Below are 23,364 nucleotides of genomic sequence, written 5' to 3' on the forward strand. Positions count from 1 at the left end.
CTTCCGATATAACAACAACAACAAAAAAAAAACATTCAATTATATTATTTTTAAACAAAAAAATAATTTTGGAATGCTTTTCTTAGAACAATCTGTTAACAATCTGTAAATAATCGCAACAAAATAGACATAGAAAACCGCAAGGGGGGGGGGTCAAAGGGGTACACTTGTACGAATCTGGAAATACAATAAATGATAATTAAATTCTGCTTTCGAAGCTGTTTTTTTTAAAGAAAATAATCGTGTCATATTCTATTTAAACTACTCCAATTTGCATACTGACGGCAAGAGGTAGATTCATTTCTCAGCAATTTCTTGAATTTAATAACATAACTATTATAATTTTTTGCTACCTTAAAGATGCAGTGAAAAAAAATTAGCAAATTTTTTTTTTCTTTTGTGCTCATATTTATTTTAAAGAACTTAAATAAAAGCGCTTTTAATTAATTTTTATGTTTTATAAAGTTCAAAAGTTGTGAAATATTAAAATTTTTGGTCAAACTTTGTTGGTTTTAAAGTTTGTATTAAATTATTAGAATTGCTTGTAAAAATTTTTACCACATACAATTATAAAAATTTTACAGGGAAGAAAATAACGGTCTACGATTTTTCCAAATGCTATGACTTTTTTCTTTGCAAGCTTTAGAGAAAATGCTGTAGAGGACCTTGAGAAAGCAGATAAATATAAAATAATACATATTAAATAACTTGTTAGTGAAGAGATGTGGGAAAGTGTGATTCATATTTCAAAATCTTCCGACATTTTTAAAATGATGATGTATGTGGTACTTTTAGTATTTAATTAACTGCCAAAGCTCTTCTGTTATTATAATTTATCTTTATAACTAAACTTACGTTTTAATTTTTTTTTTCTTTTGACATAAACTTCTTTCTATGTTTCATTTAATTATTATTTTTAAAACTAAATTAAAACCTAAAATTGTGTTAGCTTTAAGCATAAAAGGACTAATTAGTGTTTATTAATGTTCAATCATAAAAAAATGGTATACAAATGCAAATGTGAAAAAAAAGTAGTTGTACATATTTTTTTAATTCGAGTGGATATTTCTTGCAACAACTTACCACATACTCATCCAAATATTTCAGAATATATTTTTCCTGTTGGTAGCAAGAGTAATTTATTAATACTAGTGGACTGCGCCCCCTGTTCGCTAACGCTCGCCACCCCCCGAAAATTGCTACGCAATCTTATATGGTTTGCTTCGCAAACCAAGCTCGCTTCGCTCGCTAAAAAATTAGGTACATTGCAAATGCACAAAATTCTAAGAATTCAAAACAATAATTCAAATCAAAAAACAACTTTTTTTAAAAAAAAATTACATCTTTTTAGTGAATACTAAGTCATTAAAATAAATTTGAATTCAAGTAAATGACATGTAATTCGTTAAACCTATTAAAAATTTGCTACAGTATCAAATTTTAAGATAAAATTTCTAAAACTGATATCTCTTTAAAAAGGTTAAAATTTTGGCTATAATTAAGTCTATTAAAAATTGAAATAAGTGAATTGTAATGGAAAAACCTGCATAAACAAATAAATTCTAGTAAAACAAATAAATTCGTGATATAAATCAAAAATCGTCAAATAAATTCGTAATATATAAATTCGTGAAAAAAAGCGCTTTCGACAAAATACTAAAATAGAGATCTATCGACAAAGACTACTCACTTCTGCCTAGTTTATGCTCTCTCTGGTTATTTCAGTTTCCGTTTCTAAAAGCGCTATATGTTGAGCCATCTCAGCTAGATTTGGCATTTTTAGCGGCATTTGGTGACATTTTTAGCGGCAATCATTGGTCGATTTTCTAGCGTTGCCATTCGGGGAGTTGTAATGAGGCTTTTTTTTGTCGCCGTGTAAGAGAAATATATATATATAGATTTTATCAAATTAGAATTAAAAAATCTTGTCCACCAGTACATTAAGTAATTTAATAAATATATATAAAAGCTCAGCTGCAGCACTGCTTAGCTACTTTTTTTGTAAAATAATATTTTGAGTGGTAGGTTTCCCAACAGTTTAAAAGCCTCACCACGTGAGGGAAGAATGGAAGTGACTTTGTATATAAGATTTCGAATCATTTATAAATAGTGGTGTGAATAAATATCTTATAACTTTTAATCAAAATTATAAAAAGAAAAAAACATAAACTTAGTTACCACTAGAAGAAATTTTTTCTAACAGCGTGGAAAGTTGGCAGTTTTACATGAACTGCATATATTGTAGGGTGCTCCAACCATCACTTTATCTTCAACGAAGCTCTGTGCATTTGACTTCAGATTCAGAAATAAATAGTATTTATATTATTAATTTGTAATGGTGTATAGAACTTTCTGGAAAATATTTCTTTATCGGGAGACATCTGTTTCACCAATTTTTTATGTTTTGAAAATTATAATTGTTGACTAAAGCAAAAATCAACTTGAATAAAGCACAAATGAAAATACATAAATTGACATACTATAGTATCGTTCTATTAACAAGTACATTTCTCAGACATTATGAATTTTCAATTGTGCTTTAATCACTTTTTTTTTCTTCTTTTCTTCCTTTTTTTTTTTTTTTTTTTTTTTTTTTTTTTTTTTTTTTTTTTGCTTTAGTCTGCCTAGCATAAAGAATAACCATTCCTTTGTTGAAGGTAACGGTTATTTTAAAAGAAGGCTGTCTCAAATAATAGGTAAACACTTTTCCTTGGCAATCACGCGATATAGCGCGATAAAATTCTTTCCTACAGTTTCTGTCAATAAAACTGATCAGAAGGTAGCAAGCATATCATTATCTGACTACTTTAGCAGAAACTTAAAGTTCTCACATGGCAATAACATATTGTTTAATAAAACAAACTTATTGTCAAATTTAAAAACTAAAATGGTTGCTAAAATTGCAAAATTTAACTTTCAATTTACCTTTATGGATTAATACTCTTCATTGATATATATTGTATGACTGACAATGAGAGTGTTAAGGTAGACAGAACAATCTAGTTTCTGGAAAATAAGTGCTAATTATGAAACTCTTGAGTTTATATATATTTTTTTTTTACAAAATGAAATGAAGTAATCGTTTTCTTCCCTTTAGAAAACGCTAGAGACCGAGGCGTGATTACTGCTGATTTTCTGATATCCATTTTATTTATAAATTGGTAACGATACGCATTTAATATATTTTATCGTTGTTTAACAACATACATTGATTAAGACAGCCACATTACATACATACACAGACTTGCCAACTTCTACGCTTTTTGCAAAATATTTTACACAGTGGTAGATATTTAAGAATTCAGAATTTTTAGTAATTTTGCCAATATTTTATAAGCCTCACCACGATGGAGCTGGGACAAAGTGACGTTGTATATGAACTTTATAATTATTTATATGTATTGGTGTGGAAAATAAGTTTAAATGATTAAAAAGTTATGCATTTAAACATAAACATAGCTACCAGTGGAATAAATTTTTACAAAAAGCATGGAAAGTTGGCAGCTCTTCATGATGCATACATTATATACATTGTTTTTCAATGCATAAGAACATTGATATGTATATATATTGAACGAAACATAACTCCGAATTTAGAAAATTAATAAAAAGTGGTAGCAAGATTTTCAAATCTATTCATTGAGTGAACTTATCAAACCACCCTGACTGACTGACTTTAAAATTAATTCGGAGCGCCTAACCCTGGCTGTTAGGCCAAGTTTAGCCTATCTAAAGCCAGCGTTGCCTTTGATTGTTTTGAAAATGGCGCAAAACGTCAATATGGAGAAAAGACAGAGTTTTGTGAAAATTTTACCTAAGGCTCACAAAAATTTTGCAAAAACTGAGAATAAAGCAGCTCTGATAATTTTCATCTAGGTGGAAAAATGTCGCCAAATTGGCGATTCTTAAAAAAGTTTAATGACTTTTAAAATATTCGAGTTATTTGTTTGTTATCTTCACGGCAAGATTATATATATAGTTTGAAATTATAGTAATGTGACTGGATATGTAGTGCCATCAACCGATTCATCTTGTACTGGTTTTGAACTAACTCTAGATACTATTTAGATTTTTTTAAATTCAAGTAAATAAATAAAAACTGATAGCACAATTACTTTATTATTAGCTTTTATCTTGTCGTAACAAAATATGAGTTACCGCCACAATAGATAAATCATTAAAAGCTTTTAAAGTGATATTTTATAACTGTCGTTGAACAGCCGAACCAGTTTTGGGCTTACGACTACTAATGTTCAATTCCGTGCATTGCAATTTTGAACCCAATCCAGAAGACAAGCGAACTACGATCAAACATTTTGGACAATTTTGCATTCATGGAGACGAATTTCTGATGGAAGTAACTCGCTTTGCGTTACATGGCGAGGAAAACCACGGAGACCGCCCACTGTCAGCCCGACGGAAAGGCGACACATACCCATAATCCGCTACAACTGAGGTTATATTACGTCAGCACTGAAATAATCTGGATCTGTAATAATATAATTTTTTAGAAAATTTAGTGGTTTCTATTATAATAAATACACATTAATGAACTATATTTTTCTCTCCATAATATCAGAGATGCCAACTGCTCCGTACGCGTCAGAAAAATTTTTAAAGCGGTAAACAACTACAAATATAAATTTGCAAATATTTGACAAAATTCGTCTACATTTTAAACGGCGTAGCATGACTAACTATCGCAAAGTGGCGAATTATATAAGTCTTCGAATAATTTAGAAATAGTGGTGTATTAAAACCTAATAAGTTGAATTTATTAAGCCAAGAATCACACATTAATAAACTACCACTCGAAAATATTTATTTGCTGTCCGGAGCAAGTTGGCATCTCTGTAATACAGCACATTCTAATAATAGCATTTTTTCATCATAACGCAATTGCACAGACTTCTTTTCGGAACAGGCGAAATTTTTATTAAAAAGTTAAGTAGTGGCATTGACATGATTTCATTATTCACATTAATCTTGGTTAAGCAAACCATTTGTATTCACCAGAAAATATTTACAGTGAATGTTTTTTACGTGCATTTTTAAATTGTGCTGGCGTTCTTTCTTTTCAATTTAAACTGGTTTATAGTGTTAGCTCATTTTAAATGCAAATACTTTTTTTAAGAGGGAGCATTTTCTACATGATTTCAGTATTAAAATTATGTGTGCAATACACACGGTTTCCGCCTATATGACGACATGGAGATAAATGTCTCCTAATGTTCAACAAATGTCCCTAAAATCATACGCATGGGGGACAAATTTTGAATTTGAATTTTGTTTCCAATCCTTGAAATTTGTTTCCAATTTACAAAATAGTAACGAAAAATAGTTTTTTGCATCGAATTCCATTCATTTGAAAAAATGTTGATTAATTTTATTGTTGTTCTACGCGTGATATGGAATTCAAATGTGTGGTATTTAAATGGAATAACTGAAATTGTCTGGAATAAACATTTTTAAATTTAAATAGTGAAATTTCAAATGTACATGTTGACCTGTGCTTTGCATTCATGTACTGACAGTATAATTGTTCACGAACAAATTATTTCTTGCTCCTTTTGGAATTGGCTTAATTTAAAATTTTATAATTTTTAGATGATAAAACTTTTATGTGATATTTTGTAGTTCTTACTTTCTCTGTTTACCCCATTTATTTATTTAGTCTCCACATTTTAATTTCTATGTTAAATCTATTTATTAATATTATTTTAGCTTTTTTCAACTTACTTTTAACACATACTAATTTTCAGTCATTATGGGGTAATGAATCTAATTAATTTTAAGGGTTATAGATGGCAATTAATAATTTTTGATGTATACCATAACATAAATTATGTAATTGTGAAGTTCGATTTTCTTAAGTTTGTCTGCCATATTAAGCTTTTGGACCATGATTAAATATCTAGGGGTTCCTATTGGGGTAATAAACCTAATGAGTCTTATGGTGTTATAGATGGCAATTAATAATTTTTGATGTGTACCATAACATAAATTATGCAATTGTGAAGTTCGATTTTTTTAAGTTTGTCTGTCATATTAAGTTTTTGGACCATGACTAAATACCTAGGGGATCCTATTGGGGTGATAAACCTAATTAGTTTTAGGGTATTATAGATGGCAATTAAAATTTTGTAATTGAAGTTCGATTTTTTTAAGTTTGTCTACCATATTAAAATGCGAGGATAAAGAGCTAATATTAATAAAATTTTGCATTTTGTTAGACACCACTCTTTGCATTTTTAGTGGCCCATGGCAACCCTGTTATTATATATATTATATAATATTTAGCATTTATCTACAAAGAACTCAGCATTTTCATTCACTACAATACAGCACTGATATAAATTTATATGAGCAGATCAGAGAGCGTATTGATCATTAAAATAAACTGGTAGCTAACCACTTTTCGTAAACGTAATTATTTTCTTCTTCTTTTAATTACTTACTCATCGTGTCTCTGAAAACTAAGGTATATAAAAATACAAAATTAATTGTTATATATGTTTGTTTTTCCCAAAGATTTAATTTTAATCTTTATAGAAGTAGCGAAATATATATTTTGATATTTCATTTCTGTATAATTAAATTTTATTTAAAATTATTTTGGCAATAGTAGTATAATAATTTAAACGTATAGGTACTGTAGAATTGGTATTCATTCAATACAGTTTTTAGAAGCTGAATATGTTTTGTTTACAATTATAAACGTAATTGTAATTTTATTTATTATTTGTAGCTGCCGAATCTCTCGTCTTTGTCCGGAAACTAGGTATCACTACTCATAAATTATTTAAATAAAAATATAAAAATCCTAATAATCTTTTTTTTTAAATATTTAATATTTGAAAGGTTAAATTAATTTCTGTGAGCAATTTTAAATTCAATTTTTATATTGGAACTATAAAAATAAAAATTCTTAATCGGAAGACGAAAAAAAAAAAAAAAAAAAAAAAANAAAAAAAAAAAAAAAAAAAAAAAAAAAAAAAAAAAAAAAAAAACAGAACTTGGCTAATTGGAAAACCGTTTCACAAAAAATGCAATTACTAGCAGTTGGGAATTTGGCTACACACTTTTACACTTTAATATATATAAATTAATTGTTAGTCTTCCATCTCAAGTCAAATTGATGAAATTAAATATTAAAATAGAATTTTTACCGCCACCAGGAGGAAAAAAACTTTCGGTATAAGGGAAATCCGTAGGAAATGAATGTTATGTTTCATTTAAAACTATAACAAATATGCAGGGGTTTATTTTAAAGTTTGACCGCAGTTCGTGAAGGACTTTTTGATTGAACTGACAGCATTTATGTTACATGGGGAGGAAAACCTCCTACGGTTAGCCGGACGTCAAGGGGACTCTAACCCATGACTTATCTACCACTGATAATATTTTACGTAAGCATTGTGGTTTGTGCGAGCCGGGTGTGGAATTAGTATTGACCAGCTATCGCTGGGATTTGAGCCCGAGTAACCTCATTGGAAGGCGAGCATTCTATCTCCTGAGCCATTGCGGCTCAATATAAAGGGGTTAGACAAAAAATATGNAAAAAAAAAAAAAAAAAAAAAAAAAAAAAAAAAAAAAAGGAAACACTTCTGTACTTATTTTGAGTAAACAATTTTTATTTTAGCAGCTAATATTTTGGATAGTTTTGCATCACAGTCTATTGACAAAATTTGAAAAATCATGCTCTTATTTTTTAGAAATTGTGTCATTTTTACCCATGCAAAATTCGGATCGACTAAAATAAGGAGAAGGCAATAATTTTTTTTATATATAAAAACAGCAATTTTGTAATAATTGCAAATGATTTTATTTTATAACCGTCGTTAAGCAACCGACTCAATTTTGGGCTTACGACCACTTATGTTCAACTCCGTAACCTTGTAATTTTGATCTCAATTCGGAAGACAAGGGAACTCCTGGATCAAGTATTGAGAGAAATTTACCTTCGTGAAGGACTTTTTGATCAAACTTACCCGCATTTGTGATACATGGAGAGGAGAACAGCGAAAACCTCCCACTGTTAGCTTTACAGCAAGGGAACTCTAACCTATGATCAGTTTACCACTGAGGATATTTTAGGTCAGCACAGTGGTTGGTGCGGGCCTGATACGGAATTCGTATCGACCAGCCATCGCCGGGGTCAGAACCTGGTTCACCTCATTGGAAGGCGAACGCTCTATCCCCAGAGTCACGGCTCATTGTATATGATTTTTTTTATAACCGTCGTTGAACAGCCGACCGAATTTTTGATTTACGACTACTTATGTTCAACCCCGTAGCCTTGTAATTTTGAACCAATCCAGAATACAAGGAAACTCCTGGATCAGTACCCCCAGAGGTATTGATTTGTTTTGGGAACATGGAGGANAGATGGCAATTAATAATTTTTGATGTGTACCATAATATAAATTATGTAATTGTTGAGTTAGATTTTCTTAAGTTTGTCTACCTTATAAAATTTTTGGACCATGATTAAATACCTAGGGGATCCTATTGGGATAATAAACCTAATTAGTTTTAGTGTGTTATAGATGGCAATTAATAATTTTTGATGTGTACCATAACATAAATTATGTAACTGTGAAGTTAGATTTTCTTAAGTTTGTCTACCATATAAAGTTTTTGGACCATGATTAAATACCTAGGGGATCCCATTGGGGTAATAAACCAAATTAGTTTTAGGGTGTTATAGATGGCAATTAATAATTTTTGATGTGTACCATAATATAAATTATGTAATTGTTGAGTTAGATTTTCTTAAGTTTGTCTACCTTATAAAATTTTTGGACCATGATTAAATACCTAGGGGATCCTATTGGGATAATAAACCTAATTAGTTTTAGTGTGTTATAGATGGCAATTAATAATTTTTGATGTGTACCATAACATAAATTATGTAACTGTGAAGTTAGATTTTCTTAAGTTTGTCTACCATATAAAGTTTTTGGACCATGATTAAATACCTAGGGGATCCCATTGGGGTAATAAACCAAATTAGTTTTAGGGTGTTATAGATGGCAATTAATAATTTTTGATGTGTACCATAATATAAATTATGTAATTGTTGAGTTAGATTTTCTTAAGTTTGTCTACCTTATAAAATTTTTGGACCATGATTAAATACCTAGGGGATCCTATTGGGATAATAAACCTAATTAGTTTTAGTGTGTTATAGATGGCAATTAATAATTTTTGATGTGTACCATAACATAAATTATGTAACTGTGAAGTTAGATTTTCTTAAGTTTGTCTACCATATAAAGTTTTTGGACCATGATTAAATACCTAGGGGATCCCATTGGGGTAATAAACCAAATTAGTTTTAGGGTGTTATAGATGGCAATTAATAATTTTTGATGCGTACCATAACATAAATTATGTAAGTGTGAAGTTCGATTTTCGTAAGTTTGTCTACCATATTAAGCTTTTGGACCATGATTAAATACTTCCTATTGGACTACTAAATTTCCATCGCTAGTGTTAACCCTAGAAATACATTTGAAGTTTATTTTATTAATTACTTTATATTACAAAATTTAATAAAAAAAGTATTGCTTAAGCTAACTTCTGATTTTTCGAGAAAGATTTTGCTCACATTAATTTGTGTTATGCTTTGATAAATGTGCCATACCACCAACGGCGGTTCTTAATTTCACAAGTATATGATTAAAGAAATAATTAACTTTTTCATTTATAGGATAATTTGAATGACGTATAATATGAAGCACTGTAATTTACTGATGTAATCTCAAAATAGGGTGTTATTTCAAAGCCATTCAATAATTAGTTTTTAAACTAGTTCTTAAGCAATTTTTTCTTAATGAAATCCCGTAAAAAATTAAGTTTGAAAAAAACTTCATAATTTTGAATCTATAAAAGTTTTTATACTTACAATTCTAAATATTTTCCATCATTATATTAATTACTCTTACAAATTATTTAATACTCTTTGAAAATGGGGGCTTGGGTTTTTTAAAGAGCATTGGGTTAAAAAATGATATGCCTAGTTGCCAAGTACTGGTGTTTTAGCTTTTTCCTTTCTTTACAGTATTCAAAGTGTTAATGAAATTATTTGTTAATGATATTGATTTTATAATTTCGCTAGACAATTATATTTTCCATGGCTTACACTTCTTGATTATTATATTTTCCTTAGGTAGTGTTTTAAAGTAAAAGTTTTTTAAAAAGCTACCGACATAATTATTTGCCAGTGTTGAATCGATTAACATTCAGCCTCACATTTGTAGCACATTATTTTTAATAAGTTCGAAAGTGAAAACAGTATTATGTAGGGATACTACAGGCAACTAAAAATGTAAAAAGTGGTACAAACTAAATTCATTTTTATTAATTTATTACCTCTTTAATCATTAAATCGTATCGACTACTATGACTTATATTTTATATTATTTATATTTAAAGCAAAAACTTTTTTTTTCCACTCACTTTTAATAGCAAACTGAAAAAAAATGTAAGGATAAATTACTAATATTATTTAAATTTTTCTCAAAAAAAGCAATTGTTGGCAGTTGGGAATTTGGCCATACACTTTAACACTTTAATATATATAAATTAATTGTTAGTCGTCCATCTCAAGTCAAATTTATGAAATTAAATATTAAAATAGAATTTTTACAGCCACGAGGAGGAAAAAAACTTTCGGTATAAGGGAAATCCGTAGCAAATGAATGTTATGTTTCATTTAAAACAATAACAAATATGCAGGGGTTTATTTTATAGTTTTATAACCGCCGTTGAACAGACTACCAATGTTCAAAATCATAGTCGTGTAATTTTGAATCCAGAATGCAGGGGAACTCCTGGATCAAGTATTGGGATAAATTCGTGAAGGACTTTTTGATTGAACTGACTACATTTATGTTACATGGGGAGGAAAACCTCCCACGGTTAACCGGACGTCAAGGGGTCTCTAACCCATGATTTATCTACCACTGATAATATTTTACGTAAGCATTGTGGTTTGTGCGAGCCGGGTGTGGAATTAATATTTACCAGCTATCGCTGGGATTTGAGCCCGAGTCACCTCATTGGAAGGCGAGCATTCTATCTCCTGAGCCATTGCGTTTCAATATAAAGGGGTTAGACAAAAAATATGGAAACACTTCTTTACTTATTTTGAGTGAACAATTTTTATTTTAGCAACTAATATTTTGGATAGTTTTGCATCGCAGTCTATTGACAACATTTGAAAAATCATGCTTTTATTTTTTAGAAATGGTGTCATTTTTACCCATGCATAATTCTGATCGACAAAAGCAAGAAGTCAATAATTTCTTTCAACTCCATAGCCTTGTAATTTTGATCTTAATACGGAAGACAAGGGAACTCCTGGATCAAGTACTGAGAGAACTTTGTCTTCGTGTAGGATTTTTTGATAAAACTTACCGGCATTTGTGTTACATGGAGAGGAGAACAACGAAAATCTCCCACTGTTAGCCTTATGGCAAGGGGACTCTAACCCATGATCAGTCTATCACTGAGGATATTTTAGGTCAGCACTGTGGTTTGTGCAAGCCGGATGCGGAATTCGCATCGACCAGCCATCGCTGGGGTTAGAACCTGGTTCACCTCATTCGAAGGCGAACGCTCTATCCCCAGAGCCATCACATCACGGCTCATTGTATCTGATTTTTTTTTTGATTTTATTTTATAACGGTCGTTGAACAGTCGACCCAATTTTTGGTTTACGACTACTTATGTTCAACTCCGTAGCCTTGTAATTTTGAACCAATCCAGAAGACAAGGAAACTCCTGGATCAGTACCCCCAGAGGTTTTGATTTGTTATGGGGACATGGAAGACTTTGAGACTCGACAGATTTAACGTGCATTAGTCACCATTTACTACACGGGGAGTCTTCGGCGAGCGGGGATCGAGCCCACAACCTCTTGGACATGGGCCCAGTGCCCTACCAACCAGACTATCGCGACCCTATTCTATATGATTTTATAACCGTCGTCGAACAGGCGCCCCAATTTTATGGGTTTACGACTACTAATGTTCAACTCCGTAGTCTTGTAATTTTGAATCCAATCCAGAAGACAAGGGTACTCCTGGATCGAGTAGTGGGAGAAATTTGTCTTCGTGGAGGACTTTTTGATGGAGCTAACCCGCATTTGCGTTACATAAAGAGCAGGCTTGAAAGCCGGGCGGAAAAGAGAAAATACTGGTAGAAGAACTATTTCAATATTAGATAATATTCGGGAGGACTTAATCTATTCTCAACAATAGCAATTCACTGTAAGGAAATTTATCACGGCGAAGAAGCAATTCAATATAAAAATTGCATCCGTAAAAAACAATTAGTAGTTATGGTTTTTTATTATTCCCGGAAAAAAACTGAAAAATGAAATTTATTTGTTACCAGTTTTTACGATTTGTTACTAGTTCCTACGTCTCGATATATATGGGCTTTCAGCCCTGATGGAGAGGAAGACCACGAGAACCTCTTACAGTTAGCCTGATGACAAGGGGACTCTCACCCATGATTCGTCTACCACTGAGAATATTTCACGTCAGTACTGTGGTCGGTACAAGCCGGACGCAGAATTCGTATCGACTGGGATTCGAACCCGGTTCGCCTTCCAATAAGGAAAACGCTCTATCCCTTGAGCCATCACCATCACGGCTCGATTGCAATATTTATATTAGAATGCTTTAGTGGCATAGTAAAAGGAAATAAACTTTAAAGGAATCAACTTTTAATTTCCTACTCTCATATCGGTGTATGCAAATTTTGCATGGGTACAAAGGACCCCATTTCTCAAAGCTTCAAGCATGATCTTACAAATTGTGCCAACAATTTTGGCATGTAAAATCTTCCAAAGCATTTGCTACTAAAAGAAAAATTTTGGATTTAGTATAGAAGTGTTTTCACAATTTTGTTCAACCCTGGTATATTAGGTCATTGCTATAGATAAAATCAAATTTGTTATATAAGAAATCAGAATTTTAAACAAAAATCATGCTACCAATGTTTTGAATGCTTAGCATTACTGCTGCAAACAGTGTTAATGATTAACATAAATGTCGATATCATAATGTTGTGAATGTTGAACATAAATAATTGCTATAATAGTGTTCTGAATGCTAAACATAAATGTTGATATCATAATGTTGTGAATGCTAAAAATAAAATTTTTATCACACATTATAAATGCTAAACAATCCCATACTGTAAATGCTAATATAAGTGTCCTATCGCAATGTTGTGAATGCTAAATATAAATGTTTCTATCTCAATGTTGTTAATGCTAAATGTAAATGTTGAGAAAATATCTCGCTAAAAGTAAAAGTTTGAATGCGTGGATAAGTATATATAACAGACATAATAATGAGCCTCATTTTCAAATGAATCAACACAGCATTTATTTTGAAAAATAACAATGTTGTTAATGCTAAATATAAATTTTGAGAAAATATCTCATTAACATAAAAGTTTAAATGCGTGGATAAGTATATATAATAAATACAATAATGAGCTTCACTTTCAAATAAATCAATGCAGCATTTCTTATGAAAAATAATACGAACTTTTATTCAGGTAATGAGATGTTTCCTTGTTTGTTGTGTTATACCGAGGAGATTCTAGAAACTTAAAAAATACCCATCTGAAAACAATACTAGGAACCAGTTAGTTGTAAAAATTACATCTTAGGAGAGAGATATGTGCGTTAAAAATTAGAAAAATATGTTACTGTGCTGCCTTAAGTACTTACATTCATGTACTTACTTATCTACTAACTCTAATTTATAAATTCATTTTTTATGAGAAATGATTTAGCAATTTCGAAAATAAAAAAAACTTTTTTTTTATTTAACAAGTTCATATCTATGTATTAAAGAATAGATATGAAAAGAAATTTATTGTGTTAGCTCTTTAAAGTTTTATTTTTTAATATTTATTTTAGGATTTTTGCATTCTTGATAGTGTTGCCCTTTGTAGTATTTATCGTATTACTGGTCCTTTTTTTATGTATATACTTCCTTTTTTTGATAAGAGTTTATCTAAGCAATCGATCCGATTGCTTATCGATAATAGCAAATGTGACCTCTACTTGCATTATGTGGCTGATCTTGTAAATATTTCCCTTGTATTTTCAGAATAAATTAAGCTATTGTTATCAAAAAGAAATTTTTTTAAGACTTTTTATTAATTCCTTTATATTAATTTTTTTGTTGTTGAATAATATTTATGATAAGATTTCGTTCAATGTAAGTTCCGCTGCACTTTCACATTTGCTTTATCATGTTAATAGCACCCGTATTTATAGATAAAATTTTTTGCTCGATGAATATTTTATTTTTCTTTTGTAAATTGTTGTCATGAACGTTTGTACATCGCTCAAACAGTTACGGTTAAAATATTTTTAAAAAGAAAAGTATTAAAAAGAACAAGTGTTAGCAGTTTTAAGGAAAATAGATATTCATAATCTTGAATTATTATCAGTTGAAAAACTGATACGTTATTCAGATATCGTGAGATTCACGCCTGATGTTTCCAATTTTATATGCAATATTCTCTTATTATTGATAAAATCATGTGATTCACAGTAAACAATTCTCAACTACTCAACAATTCAAAACTTCACAAAGTATAAATATTAATAAACAATTTTTTACTACAAGTACATTATAGTGACATTATAAACAATTACTCATCAATAATAAGTTTTTTTTTAAAGTTTAATTTACATGTCGAAAAAAAAGACATAGTTTGAAATGTGTATTTAAAAAGAAATGGACACAATACAAAAAGCCTGTGACGATGACTATTACTGTAATTATTTTAAAATTGTAAACTAGTTTGCATTTGATAGATATTCTGATCTCTTCAATTGTTATATGCGTAGTCGTTTTCCGTTTCACATTTTGCAGAAGATATCTGTTTCCGCGTTTTTCAGAAGATTTAATTATGTTGCAGACGATTAATTTTTCGCATTTCGCAGATTTGTTTGAGTAAGCATTATTTTTTTTCTTCTTTATAATTTCTTTTTCAAAAACTGAGCTGGCTTAGAAGGGACATAGTGTTATCACTTAATTACAGTGATATAATTAAATGAGGAGCAATAATTTTGCCCACTACTGGAACAATTTGGATTAAGTTTTTAATTTCTTAGTCTTCGTGAGCAATAACTTTTATCTACTATAATTACAAATGAACTTTTTTATTGCAAAATAAATATATGAATTATACAAAATTAGCGAAAATTTAGAATTCCCTCTGTTTTTAATAAGAAAGTTTTATTTTCTGCAATTATTGGGCAATTTTATCCATTAAAAAATTTATTTATTTAAAATTTAGTGTAAATTTTTAAAAATGTTTATTATTATGCAATTCGACGCATAGATAAACGAAAAACGTTTAAAGTAGTTTGTTTTATGCAGAAATATCTTGTTTTAAATGAAAGAGTTTATTAAAATAGCACTATAATTAATAACTACATATTTAACTAATAAAAACTATCAAAAAAATTAAAAATGTTTTAACTAGCATCAACTTTAAAAAAAACCTTATAAAACAGATTAGATTATATAAAAAAAATTTCTAATAAAAAAGTTAATCTATTAATATTTTTTTAGGATTAGTATATAAATATAAATTCTGATGATTCGGAAAGTGCTACCATAAAGACGGCGTACTTCATTGTGTTTTTATTGAGTGGATATTTTCCCCTGTTAGCTATCACTTGTGGTTTAAAAAATTCATAATTCTATAGTTATATAGTAATATTGAGCCGTGGTGGCTGAGGGGGTAGAGCGTTCGCCTTCCAATGAGATGAGCCGGGTTTTAGTCCTAGTGATGACTGGTCAATGCGAATTCCGCACCCGGCTCGCACCAATTACAGTGCTGATGTAAAATATCCTTAGTGTTAGACGACGCATGGGTTAGATTCCTCTAGCCGTTAGGCTAACAGTGGCAGGTTTTTGTTGTTCTCCTCTCCATGTAATGCTAATGCGGGATCCTACACGAAGGCAAATTTCTCCCTATACTTGACCCAGGAGTTCTCTTGTCTTCTGTATTGGGTTCAAAATTACAAGGCTTCGGTGTTGAACATTAGTAGTAAACCCAAAATAGCGTTGGTTGTTTAACGACGATTATAAAATAAAATATATTAATATTAGAAACTTTATATTACTAATATGTCCCCTTGGACAAGCATGGTTTCTTTCTTTGATTTATTTCCTAAAAATTAAATAATTTTCTACTAATTTATATTTTTTAGCGATACAAAACAGACAAATTTCTTGGCAAAGAGTGTTTAAAGGGTTAAATCAAAATGCCCAACCATTTTTTCCTACTTTTACCTCACGACAAAGTGTTGCGCTTTCGCAACGTCTGCTAAGGATGGGTTTATGAAATACTTTAATAAGTAATATAATATTTTTATAACATAATATATTTTATAAATAAAATTTTTAAATTGCACTCCGCCAAATAAAACACGATGTTTGGCATCATAAAAGTTTCCTTACTGTAACATTTTAATGACACCAATAAAACATTAACTTTTATGCAAACTACCCATTCCTAAGCAATTAATTGATGCTTTTCCATTTATATATCCCAAATTTCATTTTTTTTCCTATGCAAATGTAACATTTCTTTTGAAAGCACGCAAAGTTGTTGGAGGAAGGCTTTTGAAATTGTTTTGTCGCATGTCAATAAAAGTTATTTCCTCCTATTCCGTGAGAGTCTTGCAGATCATACCTAGAGAGGGAGGGGCAGTTTTTTCTGCAATGCCATCCAAAATTCTTATTTTTCAGGGATTTTTTATTTATTTATATTTCACAGCTATTTTTTTCTTCATATTATTGTCATAGTGTTGCATTGGAGTCAGCAATGCTGATTTATCAATGTGTAGGTAGACATTTGTTAGTTGCCATTATATGAGAATAATATTTAAAAGTAATACTATCTTTTTGAAATGCGAATTATTTTTAACGCGTGACTATTTCTCTATAATTTTGATATCTTAATTACTCTAGTTATTAAAAACACTAAAGTTAATGTAAGTATGTTTTTATCGATGTGTAAAATGTTTTTTAGTTTTAGTGGTGTAAAATTTAACTAACTTCTAATTTATGTCTAACTGTGAAGTTAATTAACCATAGAGAAAGAGAAGGTCACTTTTTTCTGCAATACTGAGAATCCTATTTCATAATGAAATTGATCACAATCAAGTATCACAATAACTTTTCTTTTTATATTATTATTATGTTGAAGTCAATGTGTGAGGTTTGTTTACAACTAAGTGAAGACATTTGTTCGCCATTGAGACTGCTTAGAAATGTATATTATAAAATTTTGGAATGTTTATTTAAAAACGAAATTCCCAGCGTTTAATGCTTTTAAATAAAATTGGGGAACAAATTTATTGGTGCATTTGTGAAATTAATCTTAACTAATTCGGCTGTGAGGATTTCAAATCTTAAATTAATTTTGTAAGAAAGCTGCAGATTTTTTTTCAAAATCATATTTCCAGTTAAGTATATTTTTTGTCTGAATATACAATTTTATTATGAACGTATAGGTTTTATATGAAGTTAATNAAATAAAAATAACGGTTTAATTTTAAAATACTAAGTATTTTAACACAGCAAACGATTTTTTACTGATTTACTTCAACTTGTTTAGCGCAGAATAAATTTTAAACAGAAGAGAAAATGGAGTTGACGATAATAAATGAACTAATGAAAGTAAATAAACAGAGCATCGCGAAGTTCAAATACATCGTTGTCAAGGAGACCACGTAATCAGAGTTCGTCCACAACATGCACATGCACATTGAAAGGAAACATTAAACTGGTGCTAACGCCGTTAAGATTCATATACCGCATAAAAATAATTCGCACAAAAAAAATTGCACAAAAATAAAATCGCATAAAACCAATCGTACAAAAACAGAATCGCATAAAAAAGGACCGCACAAAAACAGGTCTCACTGTATATGAAAAATGTGGTGAATTATATATACCTACGAATTGTTTAAAAATAGTGGTGTATGAAAATCTACTAAATTGAATTTATTAAACCAAAAATCACAATTCTGCAATTTCACAAATGAGTGCAAATTTTATAGTTCTATATCATGTTATATGCTGTCAGCCAGCTGTTTTTCGCGCCTTATGTGAAAGGTTAGTGTCAGCAAGCGGTGGCAGACGCAGCTTAAAGTGGTGAATTATTAAGCCCGCGAACTGTTTAGAAATAGTGGTGGATAAAAATCTACTAAATTGATTTTTTTAAACCAAGAATTATAATTAATAAACAACCACTTGAAAATATTTATTCGTTGTCCGGAGCAAGTTGGCATCTCTGTTTTTATAAATAAAACTATTTTTTTGTGTTCTATATTGCATTAATTTTTTCAAACCATTTTAGTAACGATAATAATATAAAAAAAATCAAAAATTTACTCGAATTATGTGTTTCTAATAATTTTGGCTTCGCTGGTCACCGTTGACCCCCGTGGTGCTACGAACAAACTCGGTGCCGGTCACTGGTGACCCCCATGGCATTAAGCGTATTAATATTAAAAAATAATAACGTTAACATTTTTTAAAAAAAGAATTATTTTTAAAATGTGACTTAACATGTTGACTCTTCATATTTTTAATATTCTAATAACTCTAGTTATAAAAAAACACTAATGCAACGCTGATTTATCAATGTGTAGACATTTGTTAGTTGCCATTATATCAGAATAATATTGAGAAGTAATACTATCATATTGAAATGCGAATTATTTTTAAAGCGTGACTATTTCTCTATAATTTTAATATCTTAATTACTCTAGTTATTAAAAACACTAAAGTTATTGTAAGTATGTTTTTATCGATGTGTAAACATTTTTTTTTAGTTTTAGTGGCCTAAAATTTAACTAACTTCTAAATAATGTCTAACTGTGAAGTTCCTTAATCAGCAGATCAAAGAGAAAGAAAATGTCACTTTTTTCTACAATACTAAGATTCTTATTTTACAATGAAATTGATCACATCATCAAGTATCACAGTAAATTTCCTTTTCATATTATTATCATTGTGTTGAAGTTAATGTAAGTTTTGTTTACGTCTAAATGAAGACATTTGTTCGTCATTAAGAATGCTTAGAAATGCATATTTTCAAATTTTGGAGTGTTTATTTAAAAACGAATCGTTCGTTTGTTGTCAGAGATGCCAACATACTCCGGACAGCAAATATATTAATTATAAGTGTTAATATTAATTTTAAAGTGGTAGTTTATCAATTGTGATTCTTGGTTTAATAAATTCAATTTAGTAGATTTATATCCACCACTATTTCTAAATAATTCGTCGGTTTATATGATTCACCACTTTTAGTTCTTCTGTCATGCTATACCTATTAAAAAGCAAGCAAAAATAGTCGAATGTTAGCAAAATTTACTTTGTAGTTAATTACCGTTTTTTAAATTAGTTTGGTGTGTCCGGAGCAGTTGGCATCTCTGCGTTGTTGTAGAACTGGGCACCTGAGGCCTAAATGACCTTTTCCCATTCATCTTGAAATATCCCATGACGGGAACATACATAGGAAAGATGTGACGTAGGCTCGGAATAGAACCTGAAATGAGGTATTATTAAAAAAAAACGGTAAATAACTACAAAATAAATTTTGTAAATATTTGACTATTTTTGCTTGCTTTTTAAAAGGTATGACATGATGTAAGTACTAGAAAGAGGTCAACTATATATGCCTGCGAATTATTTAGAAATAGTGGTGAAAACTCCTCAATAGAATTTATTAAACCAAGAAACACAATTAATAAACTACCACTTTTAAATATATATTTGCTGTCAAGAGCAAGTTGGCATTTCAGTAGATGTACTGTTGTGAATAATTATTCCAGTAATCTTTGCGAAGTATTAAATTTATTTGGTAATATTAAGCATAGTGGTAGATACAAACTTAATAAAATGCATTTTATTTTAATAATTTTGCTACCACATTTTAAATATATTAGGACTTTACGAACCTTGCCTTATCGTATAGCGTCATAAACTGAAATGTATTTTCCCTTCCACCTACTACACGCTACGTAGCAGGGAAGTGCACTCAGTGTTCACGCGAGTGAATTTAAAAAAAAAAATAATGTTATTAATATAATTTTAAATTACGCATCAAAACTGTAGCTTGTCGAAAGAAACCAATTGCAGATATGTCCGTTCAAAATTCTTATGCAACAGAGAAAAAATTTTTTTTATCCCAGTGTAATTTTAAGATTTAGAAATAATAAATAGAAAAAATATTTGTAACGTGCTCCTTAATTACTCTTGTTTTAACACATATAGTAAGTTATGTTTTTATCAGAGAGTAAACATTTGTTAATTTTAAAGACTTAGTAGAGCTATGATTAATTAAGTTTTAAACTTCAAAGTGCACTTACCAACACATCCTTCGATATGGAGGTTCTTTTTCTCCACTATTCTACGTAAGATTCTTAATTTTTTATTATGAATGAAAATAATAACGCTATTAAATATCTCAGGTTTTTATTATTATTGTGCGGGTTGTCAATGTAGTCCTTCATTAACACGTTCACGCCGGGGTGACTCACCGGTGGGTCACGCTAGATTCTCAGCGCACCGGAGTAAAAACTGGTAACAATAAATTTCAATTTTTAGTTTTTTTCCGCGAATAATAAAAATCCATAACTACCAATTGTTTTTAACGGATGCAATTTTTATATTGAATTGCTTCTTCGCCGTGATAAATTTCCTTACAGTGAATTGTTATTGTTGAGAATAGTCCTCCCGAATATTATCTAATATTGAAATAGTTCTTCTACCAGTATTTTCTCTTTTTCCGTACCAGTATTTTCACTTTTCCCGGCGTGAACGTGCTATATTTATTAACTTCACTATTACCATTGTTAACATTCATCTTCACTACTGTCAAGTGACTATGAATGCAGAAAGTGGTTGAAGCTTAATTTACTTTTATTTATTTATTATCTCTTTAATTTTTCAATCTTATCTACTACTATGACTTTCTTTTCACATTATTCATATTTATAATAGGAAGTTTCTTAGTTTAAACATTCAATAGTAAATATATACTATAAAAGGTTTTCTAATTTCAGTGTTGTCACGGGCGACTAACGAAGCAAAAAGTGATAATTAACAACGTTCAGAATTTTATTAACAATTATTTAATATATCTACTTTTTCCATCATTTTTTTCAATTTACGATTGAAAGAGAATGTAAAGAATGCTTTTGCTTTAAATATGAAGTCCAGTGTAATTTTTATCTATATCAGTGTGATGAATTTCGTTAGTTATAGAAGCCTGGATTTATAAGCAATGAAATTTTTGAGAGGTTTTTTAGAAGAAGAAAAAAAATTCGTAGCATTTACGTTTATAAATGATTTTAATATTATAAAATAAAAATAGATTTCTGTATTATTTAGAAAATTAATATATTTATTTTTTAACATTCTACTAATGATTTTAGTATTCAATAACAATATAGATAATTTGAAACATAATTTTGTAAATATTGAAAGTTGGTTATCTAATATTTTCTCTAGTGATTGATGGTTAAAAGTTTTTAAAATAACTCTAAAAATTTTTAAATTATATTTTTGTTTAAATTGTAGTCAGTGGCTGCTGCAACAAGAAGGCAGTAATTTTTTTTTAAGCAGAGAGATAAGTCAAGCGGAAAAACATGAAAATTCTGCATGTGACGGCTTACATTTTCAATGTATGTGATATATGTACAATTTCGATAAAATAAAAATTACATATATGTAACATAAAAAGCTTCATTTAATCTTTTTATGTTATTTCGTTTCAGTAAATCCTTTTCTTTTCTTTTATTTTTCTAATCGAAGCACTTTTTCACACTTTTAAATTCACATCCTGTCCTTAAATCTATTTTTGGCTCAAGTATGCATTAATAAAAAATAAAGACATTTTCCCCTTTACTCTTTGTGGGAATCGCGCTACCTATTTAATAAACCAATAGTAATTTCTAAGATTTCCCTCTTTTCCCTAAATCGAGACATTATCGGATTTTTTGCAAGATTTTTCCCTAACAGTAAGACTGAACCACGATGGAGTAAACTTCACTTTTCGCTCGTCATCCATTTGAAAATGATCAAATAAAATTAATTTGCTTTCATTAAAGTCCTGTGTCTGTTTTCCTGCTCGTTCCTATTTATATGTATGTGTGTGTGAATATAACTCCTCTAAAATACAACTTGATTGCAGTTGCCTCGTGGCTACACTTTTAAAGAGTGGGCATAATTTTCATCATTCTACAAGCTTTATGTTTAATTCGCTACCAAATATTTAAAAAATTTTGCGGAAAGCGGAGTAGCCGGCATCCCTGCAATTATATATCGAGAGAGAAAACAAACCTTTCTTTCGGAAAAAAAAAAAACTTGTATGAATTGATTCGCAGATTTAGCAAGTTGCACTGGCTATTTTTTAAGTACATCTGGTTCAGAGACTGGACAAAGTCATATCATCATCATCATCATCATCGAAATATAACTGGGCGCCTGGGGCCGTTAGCGGCCTTTTTCCCATTCATCTTGTATTTAATCTTTAAGGTGGTTCTTTCTGGTAACTGGAGTAAAAGGAAATCAAATATTTTGTATTTTAGTTAAAATTATGTCACTACAAAAATGAGCTGCAATCGGCCTGAGGTTTATGTCTTCTCTTAAGTTTTCGAACGTAAAAATTTCATTGAATCCTGCGGTGTCACAATATATGGTCTTTTCAAAAAATCTGAAGTTTTGCTTTGCAATGTGATGATCTAAAAAATCTATGTTGAGGTCGCTATGTATGTTTTTATTGCGGATAAACCATCTTGCTTTTGTTATTTTCCTGAGGATTTTGTTCTGGCATATTTTGAGTTTTTTAAGGAGTGATGTAGAGATGTTGCACCAAGCTGGAGATGCATAAGTCAGGATGGGACGGATCATCGAGATGTAAAGTAAACGTTTAAGTCTGAGCTCCATTTTAGGGTTCTGAAGAAGGATTTGTAATCTGTGGCAGGCTGTTTGTGCTTTGTTGATGACTGTTTTGACGTGATCTTTCCAATTAAATTTGCTGTTTATGACCAGACCAAGATATTTTGCTGTTTTGACTATGGGTATCGTTTCGTTAAAGAGTACAACTTGATTTTTAGGGAGGATCGTTTTTCTTTTATGTTGAATGATTAGTAGTTTCGATTTTTGGCCGTTTACTTTAAACTTCCAGTCTAGGCACCAGGTTTCTATTTCTGTGATCTTTTCTTGGAGTTTTTGTAAGGCAATGTTGGGATTTTTGGACTTCACGACAATTCCTGTATCATCTGCGAAA

At 30.0% G+C, this 23,364-nt stretch overlaps 1 protein-coding gene across 2 annotated transcripts in view; it reads left to right on the forward strand.

Annotated features, from left to right (window-relative positions):
- LOC107441354 (RNA-binding protein 24-B) overlaps nt 1–23,364 on the forward strand; it is a 109,371-nt gene that overhangs the window by 713 nt on the left and 85,294 nt on the right. The window lies entirely within an intron of this gene.

Source organism: Parasteatoda tepidariorum, chromosome 9 (genome assembly GCF_043381705.1).
Source record: "Parasteatoda tepidariorum isolate YZ-2023 chromosome 9, CAS_Ptep_4.0, whole genome shotgun sequence".
Lineage (NCBI taxonomy): Eukaryota > Metazoa > Arthropoda > Arachnida > Araneae > Theridiidae > Parasteatoda > Parasteatoda tepidariorum.